This window comes from Borostomias antarcticus (genome assembly GCF_949987555.1).
Source record: "Borostomias antarcticus genome assembly, chromosome: 20".
Taxonomy (NCBI): Eukaryota; Metazoa; Chordata; class Actinopteri; order Stomiiformes; family Stomiidae; genus Borostomias; species Borostomias antarcticus.
The window spans coordinates 2,097,348-2,123,641 of record NC_140253.1 but is presented as its reverse complement, the minus strand read 5'-3'; the positions used below and the strand labels follow the sequence as shown (position 1 = coordinate 2,123,641).

General features: G+C 45.4%; 1 pseudogene across 1 annotated transcript; it reads left to right on the top strand.

Moving 5' to 3' along the window:
* The first annotated feature begins 19,052 nt into the window (after positions 1 to 19,052).
* On the top strand, positions 19,053 to 24,680 carry LOC311322364 (annotated as a pseudogene). The gene is made up of 5 exons: positions 19,053 to 19,083; positions 19,344 to 19,430; positions 19,639 to 19,962; positions 20,060 to 20,196; positions 24,663 to 24,680. The product of its transcript is annotated as an uncharacterized misc_RNA (transcript).
* The last annotated feature ends 1,614 nt before the right edge of the window (positions 24,681 to 26,294 follow it).

The window sequence follows — 26,294 nt, the reverse complement described above, 5'->3', positions numbered from 1 at the left end:
TGGGATCATAGGCCTGGGACTCCACTGTGTGCATCCCTTCTAAAATATTTGTGTAATAATATATAGCCTTTTTTTATCAGATATATTTGTTGTAGATATATACGCTTTGTAGCAGGTAGTCGGTGAGACACGAGTCTCGTTCACCCGGTGCAGAAAACTGTTCCTGTTCGAGGGCCTCGTCGTGGAGAACCTAGACGTGGACGGACTCGCTGGCACACCCTTCATGGAGGCGAACGACGTCACTGCTCGTCCCGCTAAGCGAGAGGTGATCCTTGGGGACGGTAGGGCCTACGGGTACGGAAGGGACGTCCGGTTTGGACTGCGGTGTGTGGAGGGAGAGCCCAGAGTTCAACCCAACAGCCCTCCCTCGTCGGCTGCGACCCGAGGGGGGCGCCACAGAGCTGTCCAAACACGTCCGCCCATTCACCTCCATTCATTTTCTGGACGTAGGCTCAGGGCCGCGTATTTCTCCAGGGTCAAATTAAGCGGGGGAACACTGGCCGTTTATTTCCCCACAGGATTACCCGACCTGAGGGGGGCGCCACAGAGCTGCTCATTCACCTCCATTTCACAGTCTCTGGGAGTCGTCCAGAGCAGCTACAGTGTGTCTGTCTATTGTCAGATTAAAGAACGGGAATGGCTCAGTTTTTTATTTACAGTGTGTCTGCTTATGTGATTAACTAATATGATTATGGAATAGAAATGTTTAAGTTATTTATGCCACATATTAGAATCCTGTCATGTCACAGCTCAGATTAGTGAAATACAGTAAGACATAGCAGGCTGGGACTGAGGGAGGGTGTAAATACACTGAACATTTAAGACCCAGGTTATCAGATGCATGTCTAAATATGGAGATATACTGAGAGATCACGTTGGCTTGACTGTGGGTGTATCTATATCTATGTGGTTTCACACTGCTGACACGATTGGTGACGTTGAGGAAGACGGTGATAAAAAGAACAAGAGACAGAAAGAACTAAAGAAGAAAAGAAGGAGGTGTCACCGTTCCACACTGTCTTTAAGAGCTGGTATCTATTCTACAGTAACCAGTAGAGCTGGTATCTATTCTACAGTAGCCAGTAGTGCTGGTAGGGATGGCGGTGTTTAGAGGTCATGGAGAGATGGAGGTGGAGGATATAAACCTCTCTGATGATCCAACCAAGGATGTTCAAACCAGGACCCCAGAGGAGACCCCACAGTCAGGTAGGACAGATCATACAAGCTGCTTTGGCCACCTCCAATCATTACGCCAAGAGAAAAAAGTAATTCAAATAAAATAATGTGTGTATGTGTGTGTGTGTGTGTGTTTGTCCTACAGGATTTAGACTCTTCAGGCTGGTTGTTTTGAGCTTTGGGCTGCTGTGTGTCCTACAAGCCACTCTGAACATCTCCCTCCGTCTCGTCCTCAGTGAGTCTAGTGATTTCTAATCATTATGATCCCAGACAGAAGGATGATGTGTAACAGCCAGGGTTGGGCTCAACAGAGTTTCAATTCAGGAAGGAAGTTCAAATCAAACTATGGAAAATGCAAAAACGTTTTGTGGCTGTGTGCATGGCCAAATTGAATGGGTTCTAAATTGTCCCATTCTTCACCCCTCCACTTAGTTTCATGAAAAGCAGTCTGGTAGTTTTTGTGTGATCCTAGTCCAAAAAATGAGTTGAATGGCGGCCGGGCCGTGGATGGGCGGCTTGTGGACCTGCCCCGTGATTCGGATCCACCTCAGAGTTGAATGTGTTGTTAGTTGACCCACGCTACACCCTACATCAGTCTGGTAGATTAAGCGCAAACCTGTTCTAAATAATGAATGGAGGTGAATGGCAGGGCGTGTTTGGGCGGCTCATGGACCCGCCCCGTGATTCGGAACTGCTCCAAAATTGAATGGGTTCTAAGTTGAACCATGATACACCCGTCCACCCTTCAGTTTCGTGAAAATACATGTAGTAGTTTTTGCGTAATCCTGCTAACAGACACACACACACACACACCACAGAAAACATTAACTCTCGCCCTGCGAGAACAAACGAGAACAGCTCTGGTCGGCAGGGCACATCGGAAAACAAACGCAGCAAACAAACCACAGAGAAAAGTGGGGCAGTAGAACAAACTGGGAGGGGGGGGTGAGGACAGAGAAGCCATAGTAGCAAAGACATCAAATGAGCAGTAGAGAGAAGCAGGATGCGTCGACGCTCCAAAATACCACGAAAAGAGAGTTCACCAACTCACCAATCAGGTCAGGACGGCGAAATGTAGCAGCAGAACAAACTGGTCGGCAGAGTATATCGAAAAAGCAGCAAACAAATTTGAACTGAAAAACTGGAAATACGTACGTGTCGATACGTTATTCAAAAGCAGAGAGACCCAGTCCCAATGTCCCCCCTTCCAGTCTCACAGACATTGAGGAGTGTTCAAGCTAAGTGTGTGAGGGCTTAGCGCCGTCTCATTGTCAAAGTCAAGTGCATGAGGGCTCTCTGGCAGACATGTTGACCCCTTTATGCCCCCTCACCGTAAGTCTGCACTTCTGCAGACTTTGCCTAAGAGAACACCCATAGTTCATATCGTTGTGATGTGAAACACGGGGTTACCTGAAGAACGGCAAATAAACAACCACGGACAGATCAACCAACCCACTGTTCAAGTTACAAAAAACATGTTTTCAGTTAGACTTGCGTATCTGCACAAGTAGCCTCATAATTATTTTGGTTTTACATATTTATTTTTACGTATAGGTTATCAACCCTATGGGTTTGTATAATTTGATTTGTTTGAAAATGTGTAGATTATGATTATAAATTACATAGTTTTCTGTTGCCATAAATATGATTCCCCAGTTAAAAGCTGCATAACATTAATCATCCATCTCAGTGCGGTGTTCTTTGAATTGAGATTTCCAGCATGAATATGAAAGACTTGTGAGGTGCAGAAATGTGTGTTGTCGCAAGTGCTGTCCCATTCCATTTGATCAAATCAAACTTCATTTGTGTAGCACATTTCATACACAGAGGCAACACAATGTTGGGGCGAATTCACTAAAGGATTGCGCAGCTTTTCCTGACGCAAAGCCTGTGCAAATAAGTCAAAAATTATGTTTGCTATTCACAAAGCCCTCGCAAAGGGTGAAATACGGTGTTAACTGCGTTGCGTTCGTCATTGCGTTGCTCTGCGCCGGTGTTATTAGCTCATATTTAAATTAGGTAATATGGGCGGAGAATGTTCCCCTTTCTATGCAAATGAACATTATTGCAAAACCCGCCCAATTCACAAACATCGGCGCAAATTGCCTCACGCAGTTAAAGTGAAATTAATACCGTTTTCAGAAACGTGGTGGTATTGAAGCGCAAGGGGTGTGTCGCGGCCAGCCTGTCCGCTGATCATGGCAGCAGTGATTGTTGCGAGGCGAAGGCATCGCAATGCCAGGCATGTTGTTCGTGAGAGAATATTTAGAAGAAGGTCACTTTTTGATTTAACACTAGAACCACCGCGGTAGCTGTTTGGACACCAGAGCGCGCAGCTCTTCAGCCAACTGGAGGATGAAGTCGCGTCTGGGGAGGCTCAGTTGACTATGCGTCTCTCCACCCGTCCCCAGCGAGTCCAAGCTCCCCCAATGAATATAATAGCCTACATAGCACGAAACTGTGCGTATAATAGTCTATACGCGAAACTGCGCATTCCCTATAGCTGTTCATTGAACGGCTGGGGGCCGATATAGGTATAAATAAATAAATAAAAACATAGCCTACACAATATTTGTTTTATTTGAATGGTCTTGAAAATATTTTGCTTTTGTATCATAGGTGACGGCAGGTATCATCTTCAGCCATGGATGATGACTCCCGTGCGTAATCCTTCCAACGTTGGAGAGGCGGCGTACAACTGGGCTCACATCAGGACGCGCGGTGTGATTGAGTGCACATTTGGAATCCTGAAAAGCCGTTTAGATGCCTAGATCGTACCGGTGGGGCAATGTTATACACTCCCCCAAAAGTATGCCAGATCATCGTGCTGCAACTTGCATAACATAAAATGACAATTTTTCCTTTGTTCGTCTTTTTAAATCATTCCACCTCCGTTTGCAGTCTTCCGCGTTTACACACACAAATGGCACTGACTGATTGGGAAATTAAACCCCAAATATGATTTTTTGCTGCAGTCGTGATATTTTTTTGCCGAAAGCTGTGAGACATGTTTTTGAACCTCGTCCGTGAGGCCTTCAAGTTCGCTGTCTGAAAATCGTATCTTTCTTTTTCTGTCTGCCATCGTCCAATGATATGCATACGAGTTGTATGTGCTGTATGCGCAGTATTTATAGGCTAGTAATTTCCTATATCAGCAGCAAATTGCACTCAGCCGCAAACACCGAATGGGCGTGTTTGCGCTGGGATATTATTAGCGCAATGTCTTTAGTGAATAGGTTTTTAAAACGGAGCACATAGCGGGCGCAACTGACGCGCAATATTATGGTGCAATTAGCGGGCGCAATTTGCTTTAGTGAATTCGCCCCAATGTGCTTTACAGAGAGCAATGGGGGGATGGACATAGGTCCTACCACTACATATTCCAGAGGGAAGCAAAAAACAGTTCGTCCAAGGGCCGAAAAAGTGAACTGTAAAAATTCTTCCCTGACCTCTCTCAACAAGACGATCGAGGAAGTTCCTGGAAAATGGTTATAAACATGGGCCAAATACTTCATAGGAGAGACATGACGATAGATACCCCTGTGTCTGCTGTGGATGTCGTAGCATTTAGTTAACACACACACACACACACACACACACACACACACACACACACACACACACACACACACACACACACACGTACACACAGACATACACCAGCCCACTTCCGGCTTTAGGCCTGGGCCATAGCAAACACACACCAGTATCTGCCATGTATCTCCTATGATGCTTTTTTAGCCTCTCTTACTCTGAAATGTAATTTAATGTAATGTATTGCTTTATAATAATATATAACTATATGTTCTTAGCCGGTAGACAAACATACTCCTGGAGCTTGCTCGATCGCCTTGTTGAGAGGGGTCAGGGAAGAATTTTTACAGCTCACTTAAAAGTTGATAAGTAGAATGTTCTAATAAACTTTATTCACTCCTCAACAGACACCAGAGTAAATGAAGATAAAACCAGAATGACTGTGGAGAGAGACAGACTACTGACCCAGTATGATGACCTGACCAGAGAGAGAGACCAGCTAGAGCACCAGTAACCAGAACCTGGGGGTAGTGCAAGGGCAGTCACTGGGAGGGGAGGTGCTCAGGGTCCGGGAGCACAGGAGCTCAGGGTCAGGGATCCAGGCCGGGAGCAGGGGGTGAGCAGGGTGAACCAGGGGTCCGGGGCAGGGGCGAGGGTCTGGACTGGGAGCAGGGGGTGAGCAGGGTGAACCAGGGGTCCGGGGCAGGGGCGAGGGTCTGGACTGGGAGCAGGGGGTGAGCAGGGTGAACCAGGGGTCCGGGGCCGGGGCGAGGGTCTGGACTGGGAGCAGGGGGTGAGCAGGGTGAACCAGGGGTCCGGGGCAGGGGCGAGGGTCTGGACTGGGAGCAGGGGGTGAGCAGGGTGAACCAGGGGTCCGGGGCAGGGGCGAGGGTCTGGACTGGGAGCAGGGGGTGAGCAGGGTGAACCAGGGGTCCGGGGCAGGGGCGAGGGTCTGGACTGGGAGCAGGGGGTGAGCCGGGGCGGACCCGGCCCGAACCATAACAATAATATTAGGATTATGGAATATTATGATAATATAATATTATGACCTGATTATATATGATACTATACTATAATATCATGACCTGATTATGGATAATATGATTTAATATTATGACCTGATTATGGAATAGCTCAACAATGAATAAGGCGTTTTAATAACGGGAGATTGAGCGCCTTGGAGTTTTTGAGCATGTCTGCTCTTCTTGGGATCATAAGGACACGACCCCCGACCTCGCAATGAGCTCCTCTCCTTCTGAAACATTCCTGGAGCCAAGGCAGCGTTCTTTTTTCTCTTTACTTCATGTTGACGCATTTCTTCAAGTTCAATTTCATGACAATAATGTTTGATCAAATATAAATTAAATTACATTGTTTCATGTTGTCAGACTGAGAAGGTTTACTGTTACGGCGGCACCTCTGCGCGCATTCCCCTCCGCTCCTCCGAGCTTGCCGGTGGCCCGACGCAACGTGCGTCGGTCCGGCTCTACCCCGCGGCGTTCGGGGTCTCCCGAATTCCCGCCTCCTGACTCCGGAGACGGGGCGCATTCGCGCTCCTCATCCCCGGAGAGTAATCCTGAGACGCCCAGCACCTCAGCACGCGCACGGCGCGCGCTCCAACGCCACAGGTGAAGGCAATCGTGGTGATCAGTGAACGCGCTTACGGCTGAGTGCTGCGCACCGGGTCCCAATCATCATCATCGCCTGCCTACAAGAACCCTGGTTTTCTCCATGCTCATCGCCAGATCTTCCCATAGAATACCTGTGACCCAGTGTGCAGTGCTCGGCTTGCCTGCTATCACCACCCCTGGACTGAAACATGGATTCCCTGACCCCCCTTCTGGATATGGACTTTGATTACGGATTACGGATATTGGACATTGTTTGTTGATCGCCTGACCCCTGCCTGTTTATCGTTTTTGACCTTGCCTGCTGGACTTATTAATTTATTATTAAACCGCCCTTTGGGCTTTGCATTTTTTCTCTGCCTCCGGTGTCGTGTGTTTGGGTCCAAATCCAACCCAGTCATAACAGTTTACTTTCACATCCTGAGACCCTCCAACCACATCCTCTACTCTGCAAAAATAACCCCGACTTCCCTTTTGTTTCAGTTGAGGACCTGACCAGAGAGAGAGACCAGCTAGAGACCAGTAACAAGAACCTGACCAGAGAGAGAGACCAGCTAGAGACCAGTTACAACACCCTGATGAAAGAGAGAGATGCCCTTCAGAAGAGACGTTGTGGTAGGTTCAATCCTTCATTCTGATCTCCAGTCTCATTTCATGTGTGTATTTGGTGCTGTGAGGAAGATAGGTACGCAAGGCAGCCAGAGAAGAGGGACAGAAACCAAAAGGTCACTGGTTCATATCCCAGTGTGCTGAGGGACAGATGGTGGGTTGTGTTCTGGCTGCTACACAGTCAACCAGATGTGCCCTGCTGTGTATGTAAAATATATATTATACAACGGTTAGTTCTGGTTCTTGATTCTGATTGGCTGGAAGCCGTGTTAAAATACTTTGTAACACACACCTGGGACCGCATATCATTCCATTTTTAGTATTAATGCGCCTCCCATTTGATCCAATGCATTGTAGTTGTTGTTGTTGCTTGGCAACCCATTTGTTAGGGGAACAATTTTGCTCGGCGGAATTGAGGGAATGATGCTTCTTTTTGAATAAATGTTAATATTTTACATTGCTGTGTGTCTATTTTACACTAATAGCTGTAGTAACCGTTGTATAAAAGCAATAAACCACTCTAGGCCGTGTGTTAAAGTGATTTTGTTATAGTGACGCTTCGCGTCGTGCCTAACAATTCTGTGTGTGTGAGTGTGGGGAGGCGGGCGGGGGTGATCACATGCCTGTAGTTAATTATGAACACACAGGGGTATTATGATATGTTTGATTGTTGTTCCAAAATAAAAAAGGTTCTCAGTCAACTAGGCTCGTAACATATGAAGATTTCAGTTACGATTGGCTAAAGCTGTTACTACGTCACATATAATAACAACAGAGATGTAAAATGGAAAACTGTTCTGTAAAAAGTGAAAAGTGACCTATGTTGTAAAAAAAAAAGAAAGAAAAAAAAGGAAGCTCGCTGTAGAGACGGATGGAAGAGGTTTGGCTGCAGCTGTTACTACGTCTAATAATAACTACTCACCTGTGACTCTGTGATGTGTTGTTTCCTGTTGTAGAGAGTATCGAAGGATGGAAGAGGTTTGGCTGCAGTCATTATTACGTCTCTACTGAGATGAAAACCTGGGAGGAGAGCAGACAGGACTGTATAAGCAGAGGAGCTGACCTGGTGATCATAAACAGCAGAGAGGAACAGGTGAGAGATGGAGAGAGAGAGAGAGAGAGAGAGAGAGAGGACAAACCTGAGTCTATAACTATTCTCTATATAGCAAAACACAACTTTTTTTTCTTCCTCCTTGGCAGGTATTTCTCGTTACCTTCAACAAGGTAGTGTGGATCGGTCTGACTGACATAGATGTAGAGGGGATCTGGACCTGGGTGGACGGAACACCACTGACCACAGCGTAAGAGAAATCTACTCCTTCTTCAGGCCTAACTCTTCATATTCATGGCTACATAGGAACCACCTGTTGTTGTCATGATCCCACCTCCCTCAGTGTGTGACTGTCTGGTTGTGTGTTGTTGTTTAACCCTGTAGGTACTGGTACCTCCCTCAGTGTGTGACTGTCTGGTTGTGTGTTGTTGTTTAACCCTGTAGGTACTGGGGCAGCCGTGAGCCTAATGGTGGAACATCAGAGAACTGTGCTCAGATCTACTACTATACAAATCCTGTTAGTAGTTGGATAGACAGGAGTTGTGACACTTCTCTCTACTGGATCTGTGAGAGAGGGATCTGATGTTAATGGAGGCAGATGATACAGTTCTGTGATCTTTGTTTTAAGTACAGCGCTCTCTCTCTCTCTCTCTCTCTTTCTCTCTCTCTCTCTCTCTTTCTCTCTCCCTCTCTCTCTCTCTCAGGCAGTAGATGTATTGGTGTGACTTGCTGGGTGTGATGGGGTTGATTTCCATGTCTCTGCTTTTGATATCTCACCCCCTGATCATTATTATTATCACCAGGGTTAATGGTACTGAGAACTGTATGTGCACAGCCTGCACATGATTTTATGAGATATCTGTGTTTTATATACATTTGTAAGTCTGTATCATTTTTATGTTCCACTCACAATGTTTGTTATGAAGATATATGATGAAGACTATTCTGGTATGTTTGTAAATGGCCTGTACATGTTTTTTTTAATAGTTTTCTGTTGCTTTGTGTGAACTGTATTAACATATTTCAATAAAATATCAAGTTACAGTACCATAGCTTCATATCAAATATGGGAAATATAAGCTTAGTGGTGCGTCTCTGTCCTTCCATTCAAAGACACTTTTTGGGGGTGATTTAGGAGACCTGTTTTGACTGGAGAGCTTCCCCAGAGGCAAACTCTTCCACAGAGCTACAATCTTATTATCTATTGTGTATTCTCTCTCTCTCTCCCTGTCTGTCTCTCTCTCTCTCACACACACACACACACACACACACACACACACACACACACACACACACACACACACACACGTGTATCACCTGTCACTTTACAATGGAGTTTTATATAGTTATTTACAGTCTTGTAATTGTTATTTTTTAAAGCTTCAGCTATTTTACTATTTTTCCTGTTTTAGTATTTCACTATTATTGTTGTATTGTATGCACTACCTATTTATTATGTTGTTTTTTTATTCTTGTATAAAAACAAGTATATGTATTCTTGATCTATTAAAGGTTATCATCTATCACATGTTGAGAAATGACAAACGATGGTGAGAAAGAAAAAGACGTTCAGCTCAACCCCAAACTCTAGCACGGTGTTCTCAACCCCAAACTCTAGCACGGTGTTCTCAACCCCAAACTCTAGCACAGTGTTCTCAACCTCCATGTGGTTAAGAGCCTTAGAGATCACTGAGATGACCGGAAACAATACCAACACACACACACACACACACACACACACACACACACACACACACACACACACACACACACACACACAGGCACATACACAAACACACATTTTTGCACAGTCATGCACATTACACATGCGTACTACACATGCATATGCATGCAAAACAAGTGTAAATACACACACAAACACACATGACTCTTACATGCACAGTTATGCTATGTTATGTACAGCTTTACATGATACACATGCATATTTATGCAAAAACAAGAGTGCTCACCTAGGTCTAGCTACTGCAGCTGGACCAAGACCAGTCATCTGGTGCCATTTGATTAAACTCACTCGCAGTTGTCGGTGGCTAAAGCCGGTCACGTGTGTTTGAGAGGCGGTCACGTGTGTTTGAGAGGCGGTCACGTGTGTTTGAGAGGCGGTCACGTGTGTTTGAGAGGCGGTCACGTGTGTTTGAGAGGCGGTCACGTGTGTTTGAGAGGCGGTCACGTGTGTTTGAGAGGCGGTCACGTGTGTTTGAGAGGCGGTCACGTGTGTTTGAGAGGCGGTCACGTGTGTTTGAGAGGCGGTCACGTGTGTTTGAGAGACGGTCACGTGTGTTTGAGAGGCGGTCACGTGTGTTTGAGAGGCGGTCACGTGTGTTTGAGAGGCGGTCACGTGTGTTTGAGAGACGGTCACGTGTGTTTGAGAGGCGGTCACGTGTGTTTGAGAGGCGGTCACGTGTGTTTGAGAGACGGTCACGTGTGTTTGAAAGGCGGTCACGTGTGTTTGAGAGACGGTCACGTGTGTTTGAGAGGCGGTCACGTGTGTTTGAGAGGCGGTCACGTGTGTTTGAGAGGCGGTCACGTGTGTTTGAGAGGCGGTCACGTGTGTTTGAGAGGCGGTCACGTGTGTTTGAGAGGCGGTCACGTGTGTTTGAGAGGCGGTCACGTGTGTTTGAGAGGCGGTCACGTGTGTTTGAGAGGCGGTCACGTGTGTTTGAGAGGCGGTCACGTGTGTTTGAGAGGCGGTCACGTGTGTTTGAGAGTCAGAGGACCTGAGTTCGAACACAGAGTGAGAAAAGTGAGGGTGGAAGCTACGCTGCAACACTGTGACACCTGTTACACATGGGTGTGCACGTGGGTGTGCACGTGTGTGTGCATGTGTGTGTGCACGTGGGTGTGCCAGCATTCATTTCTGCATGTGTATACTGTACATCAGCGTACGGGGGCTTGAAGTGAGATTAGAGATTCCCCTAAGTGGTTTAGTACCAGGAATGAGAAGTTTGTTGAACCTGGGAGGTACAAAGTGCATTTATCCATGGATGGACAGACGGACCACCCTGGTCATGATGGACAGACGGATGGACATGGTCATGATGGACAGATGGACCACCCTGGTCATGATGGACAGATGGACCACCCTGGTCATGATGGACAGATGGACCACCCTGGTCATGATGGACAGATGGACCACCCTGGTCATGATGGACAGACGGACCACCCTCACAAAGACACTCTCACAGCTCAGGTTCAGAGTCACTTCCTGTTCTAGCTTCCTGTCCACAGGTTATATATATATATTAGTTCATAGGTGGAACCATGCCCTCCTCCACACAGCTGTTATCAGTCCTGTCATATCAGATCATGGTCATGATATGATGGTTTTAGACGGAAAGGAAGAAGAAAAGTTGGTGACTGTGAGAGGACATAGCCTTGGTCAGGAGGACAGGCCTGACCCCCCACTGTTTCCTGTGGTCTGGTGACAGGCAGCTACACACAGTGGTTGTGACATTCAGCCAGAGGGAAGATGGCGCATTGCAATGGAAAAACAACTATGATGTACACATACGGACGCACACACGCACGCACACACACTCATACACACAGTCTCTAGATTTTCTCAACCCGCCCACCAGACATGAGGACATTACACACTTCCTGCTCCACTGACAACATGTTGTCCACCATTCTGGGAAGCTTAAGAATATCCTCTCCGTTTTGAGTTTTCAACCTGATCCACTTTGCTTGCCTCTCTCTCATCTGGGCTGATTCTATCTCTCATTAGTGTTCCCATGGTTATCAGGCGCTAATATTTTCCTATTGAACAGATTATCAACCGTTTACATCACAGCTTTCAACCCATCCGATCAGGGCGGATCAGATCACTCTCTTCCCACTGAGGTGGTTACATGAGGCATTATTATTCAGATTATCAGTGGAATATTAGGGTCCATGTAAATGCAGCTAATGTGTCTGTTGTAATCCACAATGTCAGATTAATGTCTGATTTCACCTAGAGGGATATGCATTTCTAAAGAGCCAAATCACTCAGGGATTATGACATGTTGCTTATCCAGAATATTAGTCACGTCACTTCTGAGAAGACGTGACGAAAATAAACAGCTTTCTTCCTCTATTTGTGGTCGGTCTGTGGCTTCAGCTGTATGCTGGACATGACTAACTTAGCACCAATGAGAGGTTGAATGTCTTTTGATTGCCAGTCTAACAGGTGTTACTGCGTTGTTTGTCAGTATTGCTTCCAACATCACTTGACCCTCAGTTCAATCTAGGGTCCTCTGACTCAAGTGACCACATGTCCTACATGCCAGGAATGCCACGGAAAGCTGGCAATTTGATTTCAACCCAGTGCATCCGATTCACAAGCGGGAGAGAATGGGTTCAAATCCCACCCTGGGAGAGCCCTTAACATGGGTTACACTGGTACCTCCCTCAGTGTGTGACTGTCTGGTTGTGTGTTGTTGTTTAACCCTGTAGGTACTGGTACCTCCCTCAGTGTGTGACTGTCTGGTTGTGTGTTGTTTTTTCACCCTGTAGGTACTGGTACCTCCCTCAGTGTGTGACTGTCTGGTTGTGTGTTGTTGTTTAACCCTGTAGGTACTGGTACCTCCCTCAGTGTGTGACTGTCTGGTTGTGTGTTGTTTTTTAACCCTGTAGGTACTGGTACCTCCCTCAGTGTGTGACTGTCTGGTTGTGTGTTGTTGTTTAACCCTGTAGGTACTGGGCCAGTGGTGAGCCTAATGGTGGAACACCAGAGAGGGAGGACTGTGCTGAGATAATTGGTGTATATACAGATTCTGTGAATAACTGGAATGACAATAGCTGTAATAGCCATCAGTATTGGATCTGTGAGAGACAGGTCTGATGTGAATACAGTCAGATGATTCAGTACTCTGATCTGAGCCCAGGTTCAAAACCAACATGGCTAAGTGTTCTATTATGTTTTGTGGAGCTGTGAACTGGATGTTACCATGGCATTTCAGAAGCATAGATATAAAAAATAATAATAATTTAAACCTGGCTTATGGATATAGAGTAATATAGAAACATAGGAATGTCAGCCTATAAGTAACATAACGCCAGTCCCAGTAATGTTGTGGTTGTTGTTTAGATTTTTGCTCTGGCTGTGCTGTGTTATTGTTAAGGATGTCTTGTTTTATGATTTCTAGCTATAGTAGTTTGTTTCTTGTTGGATGCTGCCTAGCCATTTGTTCTTTCGCCATCTTTACTGTCGACACATGAAGATTCACAATGGAAATACTTCTGAGAATTCATTGAGTCATCTTTGACAATCACAAAGCTGTGATGTAATCATCTATTGTCTTAATTCTCTACTGTCAAATAAACTAAACTGTTTTAAGAACACCTCTGTCTCAGGCAGTAATGCTGAACCTATTTGATGTTTCCTGCTATTAATGATATATGTGATGGAGACTAATAATACAAAACAACAACGATCTTAGCTGGCAGTCCAACACTTGCACTATTGTTAAAAAGGCCCAGCAACGGCTTTACTTTCTCAGGAAACTGAGAGACTGTACCCATAACAGACAGGTCTTACTCCGGCTAACCAACCCCGGCCCTTTCCAAGATGGCAGCATCTCTATTGTCTCTGTTCAGTGTTTGTTCATGTTTCGTTTGTAACTTGTCTTTTTTATTCGTTTTTTAACCCTTTTTGCATTCTTTAGTAACAAGTAGTTCATTCATCTTGACATTCCTTCCGAATCCGGGTAAGGATTTTGTTTGGTGGATTTGTGGACTGTTTGGGGCATCTGCACTGCTATGGACTTCTTTCTTTGCTTCTGAGGAACTGCTACACAACGTGAGCCTCAGAGCTCCAGTGCTGCAGTGACTCGCTTTTAGCCCGGAACTGCAGCAGCAAAACCACAGTAGGCCTGTTGTGGTTTTTCATATGCCTCTGTAATATGATCTTTAGAAACTCTTTAGAAACGAAATAGCTTCCCCACTTGCTCCAGCACGCATGCGCACAGCGCGCAAGCGTTGCTCCAGCACGCTGTGCGCATGCGTGCTGGAGCAAGTGAGGAAGCTATTTCGTTTCTAAAGACGTTTTTAAAGATCATATTACAGAGGCATGTGAAAAACCACAACAGGCCTACGCTCTATGTAAGCACAACTAGCGATTCATAAAGACAGATTGATGAAAACAACCGTTTCGCGGCAGAAAATAGATTTTTTAGAAGCTGCATTCTCAGTGCCCCGTCCGCCGCCATAACATGGATATACTTGGCTCGTGCTGGATTTTAAATTTCTTCTACAGGCCTCCGAATTACACCAAAGTTATCTCGGTGAATCAAACGTCTTATAATATGCCGCAAATAAGGTCCAGGTTGTCAAAAACGAGCATTGTCCTTTAAGTACAATGACACATGTGACACATGGTCGGCGCCATGGGGTTCAGGCACCCAAGGATAGAAGGCAAATGGATACACAGTTTGACATTCAGTGATGCTGATGTCCATACAGCCACACAGCCATATAGCCTACAACACAACCAAGCCACATAATCTATCTACAACAACAAACTACAAGTGTCCAAGCAATGTGTAGTCATGACCTAAATACAACCAAGCAGACACGACGGTCTACAGCACAAGCAGCAACAAACAAAGCTGTTTTAGCCAGCAGCATCTAGGCGAAGACGAGCCTATGTCATCAGAAATAATAAATATGACACTACTTACCAGTGATGCTTCCATCCAGCGGCTGTCAGTTCGAATCCAATCCAGCAAAATGAGATGGAGTCCAATCCATTGTAGCCTACATGAAATGTACCATGTCCAAAAATACCAACGTTTGAACACAAACCCTCTAACTACAGCTGTCTACATTTATCTCATCCACCATCACCATCACCATCAGGATCTGTGTTTCATTCTGACCTGCACTCCCCATCATATCATCTATCTATTAGTGCTTATGTTGAAGAACAGTAGACCAACATAGCTATAGTACTGTATCAGCTGTACTCTCTATCATATCATCTATCTATTAGTGCTTATGTTGAAGAACAGTAGACCAACATAGCTATAGTACTGTATCAGCTGTACTCTCTATCATATCATCTATCTATTAGTGGTCACCTCGAAGAACAGTAGACCAACATAGCTACAACACTTGTAACAGCTGTACTCTCTATCATATCATCCCAACATAGCTACAGAACTGTAACAGCTGTCAAAGCTTTGTGCTGGAACAACCTTGTTATTGCAGCGGTAGAGATAAATGGTAAGTGGGAAATTTACCATTAGAGTTAAGGTTGTTATTGTAGTGGTAGAGTTAAGGTTGTTATTGTAGTGGTAGAGTTAAGGTTGTTATTGCAGTGGTAGAGTTAAGGTTGTTATTGTAGTGGTAGAGTTAAGGTTGTTATTGTAGTGGTAGAGTTAAGGTTGTTATTGCAGTGGTAGAGTTAAGGTTGTTATTGTAGTGGTAGAGTTGAGGTTGTTATTGTAGTGGTAGAGTTAAGGTTGTTATTGTAGTGGTAGAGTTAAGGTTGTTATTGTAGTGGTAGAGTTAAGGTTGTTATTGTAGTGGTAGAGTTAAGGTTGTTATTGTAGTGGTAAAGTTAAGGTTGTTATTGTAGTGGTAGAGTTAAGGTGGTTATTGTAGTGGTAGAGTTAAGGTTGTTTTTGTAGTGGTAGAGTTAAGGTTGTTATTGTAGTGGTAGAGTTAAGGTTGTTATTGTAGTGGTAGAGTTAAGGTTGTTATTGTAGTGGTAGAGTTAAGGTTGTTATTGTAGTGGTAGAGTTAAGGTTGTTATTGTAGTGGTAGAGTTAAGGTTGTTATTGCAGTGGTAGAGTTAAGGTTGTTATTGTAGTGGTAGAGTTAAGGTTGTTATTGTAGTGGTAGAGTTAAGGTGGTTATTGTAGTGGTAGAGTTAAGGTTGTTATTGTAGTGGTAGAGTTAAGGTTGTTATTGTAGTGGTAGAGTTAAGGTTGTTATTGTAGTGGTAGAGTTGAGGTTGTAATTGTAGTGGTAGAGTTAAGGTTGTTACTGTAGTGGTAGAGTTAAGGTTGTTACTGTAGTGGTAGAGTTAAGGTTGTTACTGTAGTGGTAGAGTTAAGGTTGTTATTGTAGTGGTAGAGTTGAGGTTGTTATTGTAGTGGTAGAGTTAAGGTTGTTATTGCAGTGGTAGAGTTAAGGTTGTTATTGTAGTGGTAGAGTTAAGGTTGTTATTGTAGTGGTAGAGTTAAGGTTGTTATTGTAGTGGTAGAGTTAAGGTTGTTATTGCAGTGGTAGAGTTAAGGTTGTTATTGTAGTGGTAGAGTTAAGGTTGTTATTGTAGTGGTAGAGTTAAGGTTGTTATTGTAGTGGTAGAGTTAAGGTTGTTATTGCAGTGGTAGAGTTAAGGTTGTTATTGCAGTGGTAGAGTTAAGGTTGTTATTGTAGTGGTAGAGTTAAGGTTGTTATTGTAGTGGTAGAGTTAAGGTTGTTATTGTAGTGGTAGAGTTAAGGTTGTTATTGTAGTGGTAGAGTTAAGGTTGTTATTGCAGTGGTAGAGTTAAGGTTGTTATTGTAGTGGTAGAGTTAAGGTTGTTATTGTAGTGGTAGAGTTAAGGTTGTTATTGTAGTGGTAGAGTTAAGGTTGTTATTGCAGTGGTAGAGTTAAGGTTGTTATTGCAGTGGTAGAGTTAAGGTTGTTATTGTAGTGGTAGAGTTAAGGTTGTTATTGTAGTGGTAGAGTTAAGGTTGTGGCGGTCATTTGAATTCCTTGTCATTTGGCGTTTTCACCAAACCCAGACTCATCACGAAAAACATCGTTTTTTTGTTTTCAATTAGAGTTGAAATCTGTGTGATCACCGTGTCACTGACCCTCACATTAAGATACTTGATCATTTCCATCTAAAGACAACAAGCAACTGAGCAGTTTCCCTCAAACATGTGACCGGGACTTAAATACTAAGAGCTCCACTGAACCCCAGGATTTGACCTCTGAACTACTTTGTCTCAACATGACTTCTGGCCGCACACAGAAACTCCAGATCCGGGTGCCGGTGAAGGTGTCATGGAATAGAACTGCTCAGCTCTGTACATGTTCTAGTGTGTAAAAACAGCACTGAAAAATGAACATAGTGTTCAGAGGAAACTAGGACTCAAGGGATCAGGAACCGAGGTGAGGACTGGAATAGGGACTGGGCTAGGACTAGAGTGGGAACAGAACTAAGGGCTGGGAACTAGAGCAGGGAACAGAATGGGACTCTAATCGGGGAGAGAGGGGCTAGAGAGGACCAGAGGAGCTACAGTAGAGGAGAATAGAGACTAGAAAGACTAGAGAGACTAGAGACTAGAGAGACTAGAGGGACTAGAGACTAGAGGGACTAGAGACTAGAGACTAAAAACACTTGAGAGACTTGAGACTAGAGAGACTAGAGGGACTAGAGACTGGAGAGACTAGAGGGACTAGAGAGGACCAGAGGATGAACAGTAGAGGAGACTAGAGACTAGAAAGACTAGAGACTAGAGGGACTAGAGAGACTAGAGAGACTAGAGAGACTAGAGACGAGAGTCTAGAGGGACTAGAGAGACTAGAGAGACTAGAGAGACTAGAGGGACTAGAGAGGACCAGAGGAGCTACAGTAGAGGATACTATAGACACTAGAGACTAGAGAGACTAGAGGGACTAGAGGGACTAGAGAGACTAGATGGACTAGAGAGACTAGAGGGACTAGAGAGACTAGAGGGACTAGAGACTAGAGGGACTAGAGAGACTAGATGGACTAGAGAGACTAGAGGGACTAGAGAGACTAGAGGGACTAGAGACTAGAGGGACTAGAGAGACTAGAGGGACTAGAGAGACTAGGGGACTAGAGGGACTAGAGTGACTAGAGAGACTAGAGGGACTAGAGAGACTAGATGGACTAGAGAGACTAGAGGGACTAGAGAGACTAGAGGGACTAGAGACTAGAGGGACTAGAGAGACTAGAGGGACTAGAGAGACTAGAGGGACTAGGAGTAGGGGCTCTAGAATTGGATCACAGGAGTAGGGGGTCTAGAGCTGGGAGCACCAGGACTAGGACAGGGACTAGAGTGGGACTAGGACAGGAACTAGGACAGGGACTGGAGTGGGACTAGGACAGGAACTAGGACAGGGACTGGAGTGGGACTAGGACAGGGACTAGAGTGGGACTAGGACAGGAACTAGGACAGGGACTAGAGTGGGACTAGGACAGGAACTAGGACAGGGACTAGAGTGGGACTAGGACAGTGACTAGAGTGGGACTAGGACAGGGACTGGAGTGGGACTAGGACATGGACTAGAGTGGGACTAGGACAGGAACTGGAGTGGGACTAGGACAGGAACTAGGACAGGGACTGGAGTGGGACTAGGACAGGGACTAGAGTGGGACTAGGACAGGGACTAGAGTGGGACTAGGGGGGAACTAGTGGCTACAGAGCTGGGGCTGGGAGACAAACTAAACACAGGGAAAACAGGACAACGAACACACGACCACACACACAAGGAGACAAAGCATTACATGACCACACACACAAGGAGACAAAGCATTACATGACCACACACACAGGGAGACAACGCATTACATGACCACACACACAAGGAGACAAAGCATTACATGACCACACACACAGGGAGACAAAGCATTACATGGCGCCAAGGTGCCCAAAAGCCTCAGGGGGAGTGACAGGAAGTGCAGGGTAGGAGGGCTGCAGCAGGCAGTCACGTCTCTGTGGGTTCAAAGGTCAGGTGTGTGGTGGAGCCGTGCTGGGAGCTCTTCACTGTAGCCTCTCGTGGTGCGGGGGCACACAGAGGTGCTGGAGCAGAGAGTCACTGGGAGGAGAGGCAGGGGTGAGAGGGGGGCAACAGGGCCAGAGAGTCCAGGCCGGGAGCAGGGGGCGAGCAGGGCGGAAAGGACCAGGACCAGAACCATTGTTTTATCATCTTCCTCTTGTGTAGCTTCCTGACATGATAACGTGAGGGGTGACTTCTTTCACATTATTAAAGATCCAGAGAGAGAGAGAGAGAGAGAGAGAGAGAGAAAGAGAGAGAGAGAGAGAGAGAGAGAGAGAGAGAGGTCCGACTCAGAGCCGACTCAGTCAACATGGAGATGTCTGGATACAACCAGATCAGCAGTGAGGGAAGAATGGATCAGGAGGAGGGTATCAATAGTTATGATGAAGTTGATTATTCTCCTGAACAAGGAAACAATGAAGAAGACATGACCTCAAATAGCAGACCAGGAGGTGGACCAGGTAACTCACACACACACACACACACACACACACACACACACACACACACACACACACACACACACACACACACACACACACACACACACACACACACACACAGTAAGAGTGATCTCTGTGGTCAGGTGCTGGGAGTCCAGAGTGGAGCCTCTCCAGTGTTGCTGCAGTGTGTCTGGGGCTGCTGTGTGTTCTCCTACTGGCTGGGATCATAGGCCTGGGAGTCAGCTGTGAGTATCTCTCATATAATACGATATATACTTTCAGATCTAATGTTTTCTGTAAATGAAGAACTTAATGACCTGTTAATGACCTTGTTTTACATTGTATGTAGAAATAATGTTCTAGTACCTGTTTCCTCAACAGATACCAGAATTAAAACAGATGAAGGTGTGGTGAGAAATGGACCACTGACCCAGTATGATTACTTGGTCAGAGAGAGAGACCAGCTACAGTCCAGTAACCAGAACTTGACCAGAGAGAGAGACCAGCTACAGACCAGTTACAACAACCTGACCAGAGAGAGAGACCAGCTACAGTCCAGTAACCAGAACTTGACCAGAGAGAGAGACCAGCTACAGACCAGTTACAACAACCTGACCAGAGAGAGAGACCAGCTACAGTCCAGTTACAACAACCTGACCAGAGAGAGAGACCAGCTACAGTCCAGTTACAACAACCTGACCATAGAGAGAGACCAGCTACAGTCCAGTTACAACAACCTGACCAGAGAGAGAGATAACCTTCAGAGGAGACTTTGTGGTACGTTATCTGAAGAAAGAAAACCCACTGTGAAGACTGGAAGAAGTTTGTCATTATAAATTAATCACAGGTGTGTCTGTGTCCTGTTGTATTGTAGAGAGCATCGCTGGATGGAAGAGGTTTGGCTGCAGCTGGTACTACGTCTCTACTGAGGGGAAAACCTGGGAGGAGAGCAGACAGGACTGTATAAGCAGAGGAGCACACCTGGTGATCATAAACAGCAGAGAGGAACAGGTGAGAGATGGAGAGAGAGAGAGAGAGAGAGAGAGAAAGAGAGAGAGACAGGAACAGAGGGATGTAGAGATGTCGAGAATGGAACAGAGGAAGAGAGAGAGAGGGAGAGAGCGAGAGAGAGAAAGGGAGGGGCCAAACCTTGAAGCTATAACCATGCATTGTATTACAAACAATAATCTTTTTTTTCTTTAAAAAAAAATCTTTGTCTGTGACACAGAGAGAGAAATTACTGTATTGATCTGAAATTACTGTATTGACCTGAATATAAGAGCAGCGGCTCTACTCAGAGTCTCTCCCGGATGACTGAACTTCTCACCCGATCTCTCAGGGAGACCCCAGCCACCCTCCGGAGAAAACTCATTTTGGCCGCTTGTATCCGTGATCTTGTTCTTTCGGTCATGACCTATCCTTCATGACCATAGGTGAGGGTGGGAACGAAGTAGTAGATCGAGAGCTTTGCCTTTTAGCTCAGCTCTCTTTTCGTCACAACAGAGCGGTAAAGCGACTGCAGAACCGCACCAGGTGCTCCGATTCTCCGGCCAAGCTCCCTCTCCATGGTTCCCTCACTTGTGAACAAGACCCCCAGATACCTGAACTCCTTCACTTGGGTAAGGACTAATTTCCTACTCGGAGCGGACAGGCCACCGGTTTCCTGCTGAGAACCATGGCCTCAGACTTAGAAGTGCTGATTCTCATCCCAGCCGCTTCACACTCAGTTGCGAACCTATCCAGAGAGAGCTGGAGGTCGCAGGCAGATAATGCCATCAGGACCACATCATCTGCAAATAGCAGCGACGTGATCCCCAGCTCACCGAACTGCAAACCCACCTCCGCACGACTACGCCTCGATATCCTGTCCATGAAAATCACAAACAGGATTGGTGACAAAGCGCAGCCCTGGCGGAGACCAACCCCCACCGGAAAGGAAGACGACTTACTGCCGAGGACACGGACACAGCTCTCGCTCTGGGTATACAGGGATTGGATGGCCCTAAGTAGGGATCCCCTCACCCCATACTCCCGCATAACCCTTCACAAGACCTCTCGAGGGACCCGGTCGTAAGCCTTCTCCAAGTCCACAAAACACATGTAGACAGGTTGGGCAAACTCCCAAGCCCCCTCCAAGATCCTTGCGAGAGTGAAGAGCTGGTCAGTGGTTCCACGACCAGGACGAAATCCGCATTGTTCCTCTTCGATCTGAGGTTCAACTATCGGCCGGACCCTCCTTTCCAGCATCTTGGAGTACACTTTCCCTGGGAGGCTGAGTAATGTGATGCCTCTAATTGGCACACACTCTCTGGTCCCCTTTTTTAATATTGGGACCACCACCCCAGTCTGCCACTCCTTTGTCACTGACCCAGACTTCCACGCAATGTTACAGAGGCGTGTCAACAAAGACAGCCCCTCAACGCCCAGCGCCTTCAGCATTTCTGGACGGATCTCATCAGTCCCTGGGGCTTTGCCACTGTGGAGTTGTTTGACTACCTCAGTGACCTCCTCCAGGAAAATTGACGATGACCCCCCATCATCTTCCGGTTCTGCCTCGATCGTAGAGAGTGGATTAGTCGGGTTCAGGAGTTCCTCAAAGTGCTCCTTCCAACGCTCAACAACCTCCTCAGTTGAGGTCAGTAGTGTCCCTTCCTTGCTGTATACAGCTTGGATGGTCCCCCGCTTTCCCTTCCTGAGGTGTCGGATGGTTAGATAACGGTTTTCTTGTGTCATACAAACTGTGAATCCCTATTAATATCTTTGCAACTCAGCGCTCAGTTAGAGCAGACCGTTAAGTGGTTTTAATAACCGCTCAGCGCTCACAGTGAGCATTCTAAGAGTGAGCGCTCAGCTACTTAACGCACCCATTACTGAAAGAAAAGGTAACGGACACTTTCCATTTCACTAACGGTTTAAAACCCATGTTACCTATTGGATGTCATCGCTGTTCCTCCAGGAAATATGATATACAATTTGTAATTCTATAACAACGTGATTTAGTACTATGGGACTATAATCGAAGTCAGCAGTAAGCAGAGCAGAAGTTATATATTTCTTTATATTTTAATGTAGAAAATATGAGTAAATGGCACATCATTTTTGTCTTTGGCAAGTGGCCATGGTATAAGCGGGATAATACACTTCGAGGTGTGCAGTTATCGAAAAATAATGCACGACGTGGAGGCTAATTACTCCACGAGGCGAAGCAAACTTTTCCCAGCCTCAGTCCACACAGCAGGTACCTGGGACCGTATCCAGGCACTGGATCTGAGGTTGTAAGAGTCACAAACTGGTACAAAACTGGAACATATATACAGAGGTAACTTGCCTAAAATGGCCTTATACAATAATATTATATAATACAATAATATAAACCAGTGCTGCACAGTAAGTGAGGGCCACCCAGTTAGGCTATACAGTGTGCAATGATGAGTCCTATAAGGTGCGTTTGATATATATATCTCAGTGCAGCATGGTAGAGTGGTCTCAAGTTTGGCCAAAACAGTGGGACAGGCAAATCTATAGATAGTATCGCCGTAGTTAAGCTGGGACAGGAATAAGCCAGAGACCAACCTTTTACGCGAAGAGGTTGAAAAACAAGCTTTAAGTCTGTAAAGGAAGCCAAGAGTAAATGTCAGGTTCTTAGTTAGGGATCAATATGATGTTTAAAGTTTAGATTTCTGTCCAGCCAAAAGCCCAGATATTTGTATGTGTCAACAAACTCAACAGAGACACCGTCAAGGGTGTCAATGGAGAGGCAGGAGGACACAGACTTAGGAGAAAAGAGCATCGCTTTGGTTTTCATACCGTTCAGAAGCAGCTTGGAATCAAGAAGCAAGTCGTGAGTGTTTGCCTCCTCGTCGTGTATTATCCCTTACAAATTTTTTAATCTTTCTCCATGACAGGAATTTCTCGTTACCTTCAACAAGGTAGTGTGGATCGGTCTGACTGACAGAGATGTAGAGGGGACCTGGACCTGGGTGGACGGAACACCACTGACCACAGAGTAAGAGAAAACTACTCCTTCTTCAGGCTCTATAACAAAACTAGAAATGGTGCTTGGAGAGCACAGACCTCTGCCCATGAATGCATTTCATGGCTCTGTGCACGTGCGTGCGAGAAGGAGATGATGTTTGGTATTGCTGTATTCATTAGGTCAAGAGCTTTATGCAAGTCCAAACCCTGTGTCTCTGTGACCTTCCCATGTTGAGATATTGACATTTCTATTACCCACATTGACAATGAACGTGGGGACATTTTTTACTCCTGAGTCCAATAAATGAATGGAGGTGAATGGCTAGCCATGTTTGGGCGGCTTGTGGACCCGCCCCGTGATTTAGATCTGTTCCAAAATTTAATGAGTTACAAGTTGGCCCATGCTATACCCTTCCACCAAGTTTCATGAAAAGCGGTCTGGTAGTTTTTGCGTAATCTTGGTCCAAAAAATAAATGTCAAATGTCAAAAAGGTGAATGGACAAATCAAGAAACGGCTCGTGGACCAGCACTGTGATTCAGATCCTCTCCAAAATTTAACGGGTTCTCAGTTGGCCTATGCTACACCTCTACACTGAGTTTCACTCTAAACAGTCTGGTAATATTTGGCCGTGTTTGGGCGGCTCATCAACTGTGTTTCGGATCCGCTCTGAGTTCTAAGTTGACCGATGTTACACGTCTCCCACAAGTTACGTGAAAATCGATCTGGTAGTTTTTATGTAATTGTGCTAAATACACAGTAAATGAATACACCAACACACGCTACCGAAAACATAACCTCTCGCCCTGTGCTTTCGCTGGGGTGGGGGTAACAACAGGCTGTAGAAACCAGAGCTGTATGGCTTCCAGTGCTTTCATTGACAGAACTCTTCATGTTCATGGCTATGCTAGGAACCACCTGCAGTTGTCATGATCCAACCTCCCTCAGTGTGTGACTGTCTGGTTGTGTGTTGTTGTTTAACCCTGTAGGTACTGGTACCTCCCTCAGTGTGTGACTGTCTGGTTGTGTGTTGTTGTTTAACCCTGTAGGTACTGGTACCTCCCTCAGTGTGTGACTGTCTGGTTGTGTGTTGTTGTTTAACCCTGTAGGTACTGGTACCTCCCTCAGTGTGTGACTGTCTGGTTGTGTGTTGTTGTTTAACCCTGTAGGTACTGGTACCTCCCTCAGTGTGTGACTGTCTGGTTGTGTGTTGTTGTTTAACCCTGTAGGTACTGGTACCTCCCTCAGTGTGTGACTGTCTGGTTGTGTGTTGTTGTTTAACCCCGTAGGTACTGGTACCTCCCTCAGTGTGTGACTGTCTGGTTGTGTGTTGTTATTTAACCCTGTAGGTACTGGTACCTCCCTCAGTGTGTGACTGTCTGGTTGTGTGTTGTTGTTTAACTCTGTAGGTACTGGTACCTCCCTCAGTGTGTGACTGACTGGTTGTGTATTACAATCTCTTGTTGTTGATCTCTTACGATCTCTTGTTGTTTAACTTTGTAGGTACTGGGCAAGTGGTGAGCCTAATAATGGTGGTTCGACAAGAGAAGAGGACTGTGTTCGGACGGTGAATAGTTGGAATGACTATTATTGTGATCAACGTTCCAACTGGATCTGTGAGAGAGGGGTCTGATGGAGGTGGAAGCAGATGATAAAGTACTGTGATCTTTGTGTTAAGTACAGTACACCTCTCTCTCAGGCATACTAAATGTATTTGATGTTTTTATTCCTTTAACGATATAAAGATTTATGATGTAGTATGATGAAGACTTTGGGGAATTTTGTTTATGAAGATATATAATGAGGACTATGTTGGGAATGTTTGTGAAATAACGTACAGTTTGTAGTTCCATGGGGAGACTGACTGATTTAATAGATTATAGGTTAGAGAGAGAGAGAGGGATCAGATTCAGATATCCTTTATTCGCCATTATGTTACAGTAACATAAGAATTTATATTCACATTTAAAGTGCATACAGTAATTCCTTTTTCACAAATAGAGACAAGTGCAAAACAGGACAGAACAGTGAAACAACGGGACAACAAAGTGCAATGGCTGGTGGTCAGGGTGGTGTAGGTAGTGCAAGTTCGGGGGGGGGGGGGGGGGGGACACCTGACTCATTTATGAGGCGTGCTGCTGAGGGGAAAAAGAGACGAGATGATAGATAGAGAGATAGATGATAGATAGAGAGATAGATGATAGATAGAGAGATAGATGATAGACAGAGAGACGTATGATAGATAGAGGAACACTGTACCAGACATTACTGTATGTAAGGGATAATAGAGGTGTGCTGTTATCGAACAATAATGCACGTGGGGACTTATCACATAGAGTTAAGTGCATTATTTTTCGATAGCAGCACACCTCTGAATGCATTATCCCGCGTATACCATGGCCACTTGCCAAAGACAAAAATATGCGCCATTTACTCATATTTTCTGCATTAAAATATATATTTAAAAATGTTATTTATGCTTTTCTCACTGCTGACTTTCATGATAGCAATGTTTCCTACAATGCATACAGTAGCCTACATTATAGCAATGTTTCCTACCCCTGGATATGACCTACAGTAGCAGACCACACAACGAGTCGTAGCAACCCAAACCAAAGCCATAAAATAGGCCTACCTGATATCGCTAGCTAGCCATGAATGAAGTGTAGGCTACTGCTATAGTAGACTACTTGTGCAGCATATCAATTGCCCAGTTGCCAAAACTATGCATGGTATCTATATTATTGTCAGTCGTAGCCTTAAGTACATTCATTGTGATTTGAGGACAGGATGTGCCATGGTAAGTGAAGGGAAACAAGGGATGTAGCCTACATGTTAATTTAATTGACGTTACCGGTAGCTAACACTAGCTAGCTACAGGTAACCACAAAGCAAAAAGAGAGGCCAGGCTGAGAGTTTGTTAACTCAAATGAAATTATCTAACAGTATTCATAATAGCATCAATATTGATACACAGTACAATGCAGCATTTCACTTATTTGAAGAGTGCAGGACTCAAGTCTAGCTGGCTTGAGATAGCCAATGTTTTATCTAGTGTATGTAAACAGCTAGCTACAGTAGCTAACCCCAAAGCAAAAGAGAGGTCAGGCTGATTGGGCTGCAGATGTGCCTATC